We start from the raw sequence: 11,881 nt of genomic DNA on the forward strand, positions 1-11,881 counted from the left end.
CGAACAGGTAATATCTCTAAACGTGACGAAATGCCCCAAACATACATGCTTCCATGTGAAATATTTGATGTATGGGGTATTGATTCCATGGGTCCATTCCTTAGCTCTTTTGGGAATAAATACATATTAGTAGCTGTTGATTATATGTCTAAATGGGTGGAAGCCCACGCTTTACCTACTAATGATGCTAGAGTAGTGGTGAAGTTCCTTAAGAAACTTTTCTCTCGATTTGGAGCACCTAGAGCAATTATCAGTGATAGGGGCATTCATTTCTGTAATTTTCAATTCAATAAAACCCTTAAGAAATAGAGTTTACCACAGAACAACTACCCCTTACCATCCTCAAACTAGTGGACAAGTTGAAGTCGCCAACCGAGAGCTTAAACGCATCTTAGAAAAGACTGTAGAGTCAAATAGAAAGGATTGAGCAAAGAAACTAGATGATGCTTTATAGGCCTATAGAACCATTTTTAAGACCCCCATAGGAATGTCTCCTTACAGACTTGTTTATGGGAAGAGTTTTCATTTACCGTTTGAACTAGAACATAAAGCATTCTGGGCTATAAAATTTCTAAACTTTGATCTTAGACTTGCAGGTGAAAAGAGATTGATGCAGCTGAACGAGTTAGAGGAATGGCGAGCTACTGCCTATGAGAACTTACGATTATACAAGGAAGCAACGAAGCGCCGCCATGATACTCGTCTAAAGACGCACAAGTAATTTGAAGTTGGATATATTATCTTGTTATACAACTCAAGGCTCAAATTGTTTCCTGGAAAGCTTAAATCACGATGGTTAGGTCTTTTTGTAGTCCAAAATGTCTTTCCGTATGGCACAGTAGAGGTAAGTCACCCATCCCAAGGCACTTTTAAGGTAAATGGACATTATCTTAAACTTTATAACGGTGAGGATTTTAAAGACAATGGAGAAAAGCTACAACTGCACGAGCCCGCTTAACATTCCCACAAGGTAAAGTCGAGCTTAGACTTTAAATAAGCCTTATTGAGAGGCAACTTGAGCACTAGCCCCACTAAATAACTTAGTTTGTTTTTCCTTTTTGTATTACAATCTAACTGCAGGTATTCCTGGCACACATGAATTCCTGGCACACACGGCCTAGCACACGCGCGTGCTTAAGGCCGTGGGATCCCCATGAGCAGTAAACACGGGCATGCCCATGGCCGTGCTAAAACAGGACAAACATTTTCTCTAAAACAGGATTACACACAGGCTGCGATAAATAGCCACGACTGTGCAACACAACCGTGTGCACCATACGGCTAAAGGACACGGGTGTGTCCCAGACCGTGTTGAAACTGCACTTTAATTCCCCAAATAAATCAGCAGAGACATGGGCTACGACGGGAGCCACATGGCCTATCGCACGATCGTGCTTGAGGCTGTGTGAGAACTTGCCCAAAGATTGAAACATGCAACAAAGTCAAAATAGAACACGGACTAATTCTAGGGCCGTGCTTAAAGGCCGTTTGCAATTCTAATAAATGGACACGGGTGTGTTAGACCTACCACAGGCATAAGAGAAACGAAGGGAGCACCACATGGCTGTGCGACGCGGCACACGGGCGTAGTCATGGGCCGTGTACGATACTGCCTTAAAGCATCGACCCACAAGCACAACTCATGAACACGGGCATGGCGGACCTAACACGGGCGTGGGAGAAGCGAACGAACGTGCACATGGCCATGTGACGCGGCCGTGCGCACCACACGGCTTGGGCACACGAGCATGGCCAAAAAACCTTGTGCGACACTGACTACTTTTCACGAAAAACACAGGCTAGGAACAGACCACACAGGAGTGTGCCACGGCCGTGTGGCCCAAAACGGGGCTTACACGACCATGGCCCTCTTTTATAACCTCCCCTAACCCTAATTTAACCTCATCATATAAAACCTTCACCATTGTCCTATCTTCCCCAACCAGCCCTGCCTCTCCTTCTCCCTTTTTCCTCTCTTTCGCCTCCCCCTTTGACCTACTCACCCCGCATGCACACCGAGCACCATCAAGCACTACTGCGTTTGTCCATCCTTTTCCCTCCATTATCTTCATTTATTTTACTATCTTTATTTTATTCCTTGTTTCATTTGACTATTTTTGGTTATTCTTTCCACTGCTAATGATATTCATGCTTGTGATTCTTATTTCTGTTTAGTGATATTCTATTTTACTGATAATAGTGCTTGACTTATCCATAGTGCTACTTTCACTCATTCTTGGTCTTTTGTGTTTCCATTTCTTCCTACTCTACCCACACTATATTTAGTATTATCATCTCCTTTGCATCCCTGTTTCATTGTTTCTTCATCTATTTACTGCTTTCATGTTTAACATAAGTTGTCTATGTCAATTCCTAGGTATTTTTTATCACTATTTCTGGTATTTCTTTTGCTAATAATAACTTGATTTGTCTTTTAGTTGGGATTTGTTTATTTTTTAGTACTATTTTCTCACTTTTATTTATCATTATCCTTTTGGTCATTTGATTCCTATGCAGTGTCACTATTTAGTTTCAGCATGCTTAAGTATTTGCCCATACTATTTTACGACCAATTTATTATTTTGGACTACTCAGATCTTTGGCTTGCAGGTGTGGGGATTATTTTATTGATAACTTAGTCTTTTATTTGTAGACATCATGATGAACCCAAAAGGTAAGAAAGTTGCGGTCCCTGCTTCTAAAAAACTAAAAGGAGCAACATCCTCCTCTAGCCCCACTGCTGAGATACGACATCCATTCCTCCAATTTCCACCAGGGCCCCAGGAGGAACTATTTCTAATTCTACGAGCCCGACCCTTAGGTGTGGGCCGTTGCATCGATTAGACCGCATTAGAGTAGGTCTATCTAGCTGATTCAGTTCGAGCCCTCCTAGCTACCATTCCATGGGATTGAATTTTTAACATCATCGAGCCAACGTATCTAAAGTTTACTTTGGAACTATGCTTGACGTTTCAGATGCAAATAGTTATGGTGGAGCATAACGACTCAGGAACAGTTCAAATCTGCCATGGAGGTCTAATACGGCAGTTGAGTGTACCAGAATTTGGCGTCGCCTTGGGACTCTATACGGACGAGTTTGTGGAGGCCGACAATTTTCCACACCTCCATCGCCATATACATTTTGTGCCTATATGATGTTGGTCAGTACTGAGACCTATTAAAGGCATTTATGACCCCAGCCGCTCAAAGGCATTGGCTCTAGCTCTAGCTCTGCGATATCTCCATGCCCTTCCAGTACACACCTTAACAGGGAGGTGAGAAAGCACTGGCATCCTTAACACTCACGACGCATACTTCCTATGGAGCATGAGTGAAGGGCACGTTTTTTATCTCACCTACGTCATCATCCTTGCCTTTCGCCATCAAACCAAGCGACACTGAAAGGGAGTCATCAGCCTTGGCCCATATGTGACTCCACTAGCGCGATATTTTGGGGTCCTGAATACAGCGACACAGTCTTATTCCCTCATGCTTATTGGCCAGATGTCCCCGTAGGGCATCCAAAGTATGCTCTATATGCGGATGATTGAGCGTCATCGTGGGTTCAACCCTCCTCAGTACCGACTTGCACGAGCTACTGATGAGGATGACGCCGAGGATATTCCTGATGATATCCCTGCATTTCAGGAGGACCCACCTTCTCAGCCACCACCGAGTCACCAAGCAGTTTATACGGCTGCTTCATTGTCTGAAGTTTCAGACCACTTTCATCACTTTGAGTAATATTGCACTCAGCAATTCGATAGCATCGAGGCGACTCTACAACAAATTTGCCAACATTTTTACATATTGCCTCCAACACCACCACCTCACGATCCAGCTGTCCACGAGGACTTTTAAGTCTATTGAAATTTTAATTTGTTTTTCTTTTTATTTAATTTTTTTTGCGTTTCTTTTGGACTTTATTTATCATTTTCTTACAAGACTTTTATTAGTATAATTTGAATTTTCTTTTATCTAGTTATCTCATTATTACTAACCATAACAACCCTATAAATATAAATCCCTTAAATATTATTGATGGCATCGTAGTTTCAAAAGGTTCAGTCGATGGAAGCTACTCAGGAATAAACAAACAATCCTCCACGACTGCCATGTCCTGCTTGACCACGACTATTGCCACCATGACACCGATCACCATGATAACCTCTTCGTTGGGCACTGTGATTGTGGAACCCAACCTCTACCACCACCTTCACCTATATCTACATGTCACATACACATTGATCACGTGATTCGTAACAAGTAATAAATATTTATAATGAAGATCAAACCTAGACTAACTATTATCACGACGAAAACGCAAGCGTACCTATCGAACAATAGTATAGTAATGGCAAGATCGGGATATTGTACCCAAGAGAACCAAAAGTACTAGTAATAACTATCTTTTTATTATCTAGCCTAAGAATAAAATGGGTTTGTTTTAATTAACTAATTATTTAAACTAAAAACGCATAGAGAAAAGAATTGGGGAATTACTTTTGGGAAAATCGATTGACTTGAGACAATACCTAAGGAAAAATCCACTTAGACTATACTTGTTATTCTGGCTTCGAATCAGACGATTTATTCATTCAACTTGTTCCGTAGAGATCCCTAAGTAATGTTATTATCCCTATTCAAGACTAATAACGTCTAATACCTAGATTGAATAACAAAGACTTTTCTCTAATTAACACTCTAGGGTTGCATTAACTCGATCTGTGGATCCCCTTATTAGGTTTCACCCTAATCCGACAAAACCTTGTCACCCTATTTCTAGGAGCGCAATCAACTCCTCTTAATTATGGCAAATGTACTCTTAGATAGGGTCTATTCCTTCTCTGAATAAGAGCATGTCTTGAATCAGTATCCTGGGATATCAAAGCAAGAATTAGGAACACATAATTAAGAACAAGTTAAATATTTATCATACGATTCAGAAAATAATAACAAGATTCGTCTTAGGTTTCATTCCCCTTAGGTATTTAGGGGATTTAATTCATAACTAAATAAGAAAACAATTCAGAAGAATAAAGAATACAAAACATAAAGAAAACTCAAAACTCCTGAAGGGGAATTGAAGAGAGATCTTCAGTCTTGATGATGAATCCAGCTTTCTTGGTGTAATTCCTTACCCTTCTTCTCCGTCTCCATTTTTCTCCTCCTCTAGTGCGTATTTATAGGCTTTGGGATGCCTAGAAACCCTCCAAAGTGGCCTTTTCCGATTTGGACTTAACTTGGGCATAGCAGGGACATGCCCGTGTGACACGGCTGTGTGACGTGATTTCCAGGCCGTGTGAATCGTGAAAGCCTTGATCGACACCCTAGAAAAACACGGGCGTGTGAGCTGCCCGTGTGGAAAGGCTTAGGTCGTGTCATCTTCTCGATTTGGTCCGTTTTGTCCCTTTTTGGCTTGTTTTTGGCTCATTTTTGGCTCCTGATGCTCTCTTGAGTACAAAACATGAAATTAAAGCATTAGGAGCATCGAATTCACCAATTCTAATGAGAAATCATCTATAAAATGTATTAAAGATGGGGTAAAAATATGTATAATTTATGGTTTATCAAATACCCCCATACTTAAGCATTTGCTTGTCCTCAAGCAATATTCTCAACCCATAATCAAGATAAATTCTTCTCAACTTATAATTATTATCGATAATATCTTAAAATAATCCACAGGTCTTCAAACATTCCAAGTTGAGTATTTTATTCATGCAAACATGGGTGTCTCCCCTCATCTAAGTAATTACCTTTGATTCAGAATATCATAGAGTTTCACATCCTCACTACAGATTCACTCAAATCACTCGAGGTGTTTAAGGACAATAAATGAAGCAATCAATAGTCAATAATGAAAAGTCATTACCATAGGCTTGCATGAAATTCAAATCTCCACCACTATAATTTAAGATGATACATCAATCAAAAGGTCTTTAGAGGGTTGTAATGAGGTTTGGTTAGCGGGTGTGGTCACAAGCTGAAAGAAAGGGTTGGAATCGAGATTGAATTGAAAAATTTCCTAATTGAAAAAAAAGTTAACCTTCACTTGCGTACAACAGAGCTTCTTCTTAGAATCTGGAATTACAAATATGTATACATAATTTTTTTAAGAACAAGTTAAATAAAGAAGAAAAACATAGCTAAGAAACTTTTCCAACTCAAATCTCGACAAAAATAGGGATCAAATTAATTTGGGGGATTTCAACAATAATGGGTTAATGATTAATATTAAGGGTAATACAAGGAATGGCTTGTTAGGCTCAAGGGGTTTACTAGGGGTTAATCGTGGAGGTAGGCTTTTCATGGCATGAGGGGGTTAATCCTAAGTGCCTTAATCATTTTGATATATCAAATCAAATGGTGTGGTCTCGACATGCATAATCAAGCAAGTTCTAGAATAACAGTTCAATACTGACGTACTCAAAGCAATAATAAAAGTGAGCATGAAAGGATGAATAGATGCTCAAAAGGCTCAAAAATCTCACAAAAATTATGGCTTTTTGATGTTTAAAACTTATGAATTCTAACTCAAAGTAATACCTAAACTTTGGGGAAACAACTTAAGATTTTAAATTCTTAAAAATCAACTTATCATGCTTGATTCTCTAATTTCTTAAAGTTTAAACAATCAATGCATAAATGCTTATGTTTTAATTCAAGATATATCAATCAGAATCATAAATCAATTAAAATTTATCCTAAATATGATATGAGAGTTTTTCATGAGAACAAGGTGATTATTAATGAATACCCCCCACACTTAAGATGTACATTACCCTCAATGTACAAAGATAGATGTTAGAGAATAAAAATAAGATAGGGAGAGAAGTGAAACTTCCTGTATGATGAATTCCTCAAACTTAGAGTTTTGGAGAGTGATCGGTTTGAAAGTGGAGGAGGATTCTCCGGTGGTCGTAGAGGTTCATTAGGCCATAAGTCTTGCGCCAAAAGAATATTATATCTAGTGGTAGCTATGGTCGTGGTCGAGCAAGACATGGCAGTCATGGAGAACCTTTCCCGGTGGAGTTGTAGTTTCTATGTGATGATGAGCTTAGGAGTTCTATATAACTGAGATAAAATTAGGAACTTTTTAGGGGATATTAGGAAGAATAAGTACTCGAAAAGGAATAACCGAAATTCATGATTAAAAGTAAAATTCTAAAATCTAAAAAAATAAAAAGTAGTTTCAATTAAAAACATAAAATGATAAATAAATATTTCTAAATATCCTCATTGCTGGATGGTTCGTGAGGTGGAACTAGCAATGAGATGTGGAGGTGCTGACAACTTTGCCGTAGAGTAGCATCAATGTTGTCAAATTGTTGAAAACACTGAAGCTCGAATCGGGTGAGGTGCTCAGAGATGTTAGCATATGAAGCTGCCACATGAACTGGACGAGAGGGTAGTGGTGGCTGAGAATAGGGATGAGGGAGTGGAGAAAGGGAGATTTCGGCTAGGGCTTTGGAAAGGAAAAAGAAAATGAACAGTGATTTTCTTATATAGGGGAGGGCCACACGGCCTAGGGCCACGCCCGTGTACTTATGAGGGTGAGTTCGTGTGTTTTGAATTTTGCAATTTTTGGTCATGATTGGTTATTCTCCCATGCCCGTGTGTCTTGGGTGTGTGTGGTACACGGCCATATAGCACGGCCGTGCCTAGCTGTGTTCGTTTCTCCTATACCCGTGTGTTATGGTAGCACGCCCGTGGATTGTTGTACACGGCTGAAGGGCACGGACGTGTCGCCCGCCCGTGTCGAAGAAACAGAATCGAGCCTTGTCCCTGGCACGCCCGTGGGTTTCTATCCCCACGCTTGTGTTTTTCCTATCAAGTGCACATACGGCCATGTCGCACGGCCGTGGGGATTTATCGCACCCCGTGTTTTGGGGAAAATTATTTACCTTTTTTTCGAACGGCCGTATCGTACGGCCGTGTTTCCCTCCGTGTTGGGTACACGGCCTTAAGCACGACCGGGTTACTGGCCGTGTGATGCTGGGAACCTGTGCTTCAAATACTCTGTTAGTGACCTAAATGTTTAAAACTTAAATTTAAAATAATTTAAAATGGTTAGTACTCGGGTTGCCTCCCGAGAAGCGCTTATTTATAGTCTAAGATTGACTTACCTCTCTATTGAATGATCATGGTGGTAGTGGCAATGTGAGGATCAACAACATCTAGTAAGACTGTATCACTGACCTGAAGTTGATTAGGAGAGGTATTGGGCTTGTTTTTGCGTAGTTTTGGTTTATCATGTGTTCTCGCAATTCGTCTAGCTCCTCTATCCGTAGTCTTCGTTCTTCATGGACGTCTTTGTTCTCTTCATGATAGTAGTGCACTGTCTCTGTTGTCTTTCTTCGAGGAAGTTCCTGCAAGGACGATTGAATATTAGTTTTATCATCGATAGTTTTTATAGCATTATCTTGAGTCTTAGAGGTTTTGACTGAGTTGCATGCTTGGAGTGTTACTGCGTCGTCACCTGCATGAAGTGTTAGCTCTCCTGTGCCTACATTAATAATGGTTCTGGAAGTTGCTAAAAATGTCGTCCTAAAATTAGAGGTACCTTGTTATCCTCATCCATATCTAAGACAATGAAGTCTACTGGGTAAATAATTTTATCAATTTTAACGAGAACGTCTTCAATAATACCCTTAGGAAATCTAACTGTTTTGTCAGCCAATTGTATGCTCATCCTAGTCTATTTGGGTTTACCAAGATCTAGTCGTTTAAACATTTTATATGGTATAACATTTATACATGCCCCTAGATCAGCTAAAGCATTATTCACAGATAGACTACCAATTAAGCAAGGAATTGGAAAACTCCTTGGATCTTTCAATTTGTTAGGTTGCTCATTCTTTAGAATAGCTGAGCAAACTGCATTGAGTTCCACATGTGATGTAGCGTCTAATTTCCTTTTATTGCTCAAAAGTTTCTTTAAGTATTTTTCTGAGTTAGGCATCTACAAAAGAACTTCAATAAAGGGTAAGTTAATATGTAATTTCTTTAAGAGTTTGACAAACTTACCGAATTGTTCTTCTGTTCTGTCTTTCGTCATCGCTTTAGGATATGGCACACGAGGTTCATGAGTTGTACTTACCTGTTTGGGACCATTATTGTTTACCTCTTCTTGTCCTTTGTTCATCGCGTTGTCTTGCTATATTTCTGGCTCAGGTGCAATGAATCCTTCCTTATCTTGAGTGCTGATTGCATTGAGGTGTTCCCTCGGATTAGGTTCAGTATTACTTGGTAGGCTACCTTGTGGTCGTTCGGAGATTAGCTTGGATAGCTGGCCTATCTGATTTTCGAGTCCTTGGATCGATGCTTGTTGATTCTTAAGTTTTGTCTCGGTATTTTGGAAACGGGTTTCTGGCACCGAGATGAATTTAGAAAGCATCTCTTCAAGGTTTGGTTTTTTCTCCTGTTGATAAGGTGGTTGTTCAAAACCTTGAGGATTTTATGGCTTTTGATTTCCATGACCACCCCAGGAGAAATTTGTTTGGTTCCTCCAACCTGCATTATAAGTATTACTGTATGGGTTATTTTTGAGATCTAATGTTATTATTACCCATATAGTTGACTTGTTCCTCTTTAGTTGTAGGATTGAAGGACTGGTATGCTGTATGTACACCTCCTCCGCTTGAGTCACACCTCATTACTGGATGTACTTGCGTAGAACCAAGAAAACTATCAATCTTTTTATTGAGAAGTTTTACCTGATTAGAGAGCATGGTGACTGGATCGATGTTATAGACGCCGGCTATTCTCGTTGGCTTTGTCCTCATAACTTGCCACTGATAGTTGTTCAATGACATCTCCTCTATGAATTCATAAGCATCTTCCGGTGTTTTATTGTTGATGGTTCCGCCAGCAGCTGCGTTAATTATTTGTCTTGTCGAGGGATTCACACCATTGTAGAATGTTTGAACTTGCAGCCAAAGCGGTAACCCATGGTGATGGCACCTTCTTAGTAAGTCCTTGTATCTCTCCCATGCATAGTAAAGTGTTTCTAAATCCATCTGCACAAAAGAAGAGATATCATTACGTAATTTAGCCATTTTAGGTGGCGAAAAATATTTTAGTACAAACTTCTCGGTCATTTGTTCCCAAGTAGTGATAGACCCTCATGGTAACGAGTTCAACCACTGTTTAGCTTTGTTTCTCAGTGAAAAGGGAAATAACTGAAGACGAATGGCATCATCAGAAATCTCATTGATTTTGAATGTATCGCAAAATTCAAGAAAATTTGCCAAGTGCTTGTTGGGATCCTCATCCCGCAAACCATCAAACTGAACAAACTGCTGTATCATTTGAATTGTGTAAGGTTTTAGTTCGAAATTTTTTGCAACAATAGTAGGTCTAACTATACTAGACTCAATTCCTATTAAAGAAGGTTTAGCATAGTCATACATAGTACGTGGAGTAGGATTTTGATTAGTTGCAATTGCAGGAGACAGCTGATCGCCTGGGTTTTCAGCCATCTCATCGGTTGGGGTTTGAGTATTGTCTTCTCGCTCGTTCTCTATGTAGCATAAACTATGCTTTATTTCTCTTTAATTTTTGCGAATTGTACGATCGATTTCTTCGTCAAAGAGTAATGGTCCTGACGGGTTTCTTCTAGTCATAAACTATAAAAACCTGCCAAGAGAGAGAAAAAAAGTAAATTAATAAATATAAAATAAAATAAAATATCAAGAAAAATAAATGGCTAAAGTAATAAAAATTTAGTGTTCCTAATATTTCAGTTCCCCCGCAACGGTGCCAAAAACTTGATCGCGTGATTCGTAACAAGTAATAAATATTTATAATGAAGATCAAACCTAGACTAACTATTATCACGACGAAAAGGCAAGTGCACCTATCGAACAATAGTATAGTAATGGCAAGACCGGGATATCGTACCCAAAAGAACCAAAAGTACTAGTAATAACTATCGTTTTATTATCTAGCCTAAGAATAAAAGGAGTTTGTTTTAATTAACTAATTATTTAAACTAAAAACGCACAGAGAAAAGAATTAGGGAATTGCTTTTGGGAAAATCGATTGACTTGAGACAATACTTAAGGAAAAATCCACCTAGACTGTACTTGTTATTCTAGCTCCGAATCGAACTATTTATTCATTCAACTTGTTCCGTAGAGATCCCTGAGTTATGTTATTATCCCTATTTAAGACTAATAACGTCTAATCCCTAGATTGAATAACCAAGACTTTTCTCTAATTAACACTCTAGGGTTGCATTAACTCGATCTATGAATCCCCTTATTAGGTTTCACCCTAATTCGACAAAACCTTGTCACCCTATTTCTAGGAGCGCAATCAACTCCTCTTAATTATGGCAAATGTACTCTTAGATAGGGTCTATTCCTCCTCTGAATAAGAGCATGTCTTGAATCAGTATCCTGGGATATCAAAGCAAGAATTAGGAACACATAATTAAGAACAAGTTAAATATTTATCATACGATTCAGAAAATAATAACAAGATTCGTCTTAGGTTTCATTCCCCTTAGGTATTTAGGGGATTTAGTTCATAACTAAATAAGAAAACATTTCAGAAGAATAAAGAATACAAAACATAAAGAAAACCTAAAACTCCTGAAGGGGAATTGAGGAGAGATCTTCAGTCTTGATGATGAATCCAGCTTCTGAGATGGATCAATCTGCTTCCTTGGGGTAATTCCTTACCCTTCTTCTCCGTCTCGCTTTTTCTCCTCCTCTAGTGCGTATTTATAGGCTTTGGAATGCCTAGAAACCCTCCAAAGTGGCATTTTCTGAATTGGACTTAACTTGGGCTCAGCAGGGACACGCCCGTATGACACGGCCATGTGAATTGTGAAAGCCTTGATCGACACCCTCGAAAAGCACAAGCGTGTAAG

General features: G+C 39.3%; 1 non-coding gene across 1 annotated transcript; it reads left to right on the top strand.

Annotated features, from left to right (window-relative positions):
* Positions 1-9,948: 9,948 nt before the first annotated feature.
* LOC121231174 (small nucleolar RNA R71) lies at positions 9,949-10,055 on the top strand. The gene has a single exon (XR_005929241.1). It is a non-coding gene; the product is annotated as a small nucleolar RNA R71 (small nucleolar RNA).
* Positions 10,056-11,881: the final 1,826 nt, after the last annotated feature.

Source organism: Gossypium hirsutum, chromosome A06 (genome assembly GCF_007990345.1).
Source record: "Gossypium hirsutum isolate 1008001.06 chromosome A06, Gossypium_hirsutum_v2.1, whole genome shotgun sequence".
Classification (NCBI taxonomy): Eukaryota; Viridiplantae; Streptophyta; class Magnoliopsida; order Malvales; family Malvaceae; genus Gossypium; species Gossypium hirsutum.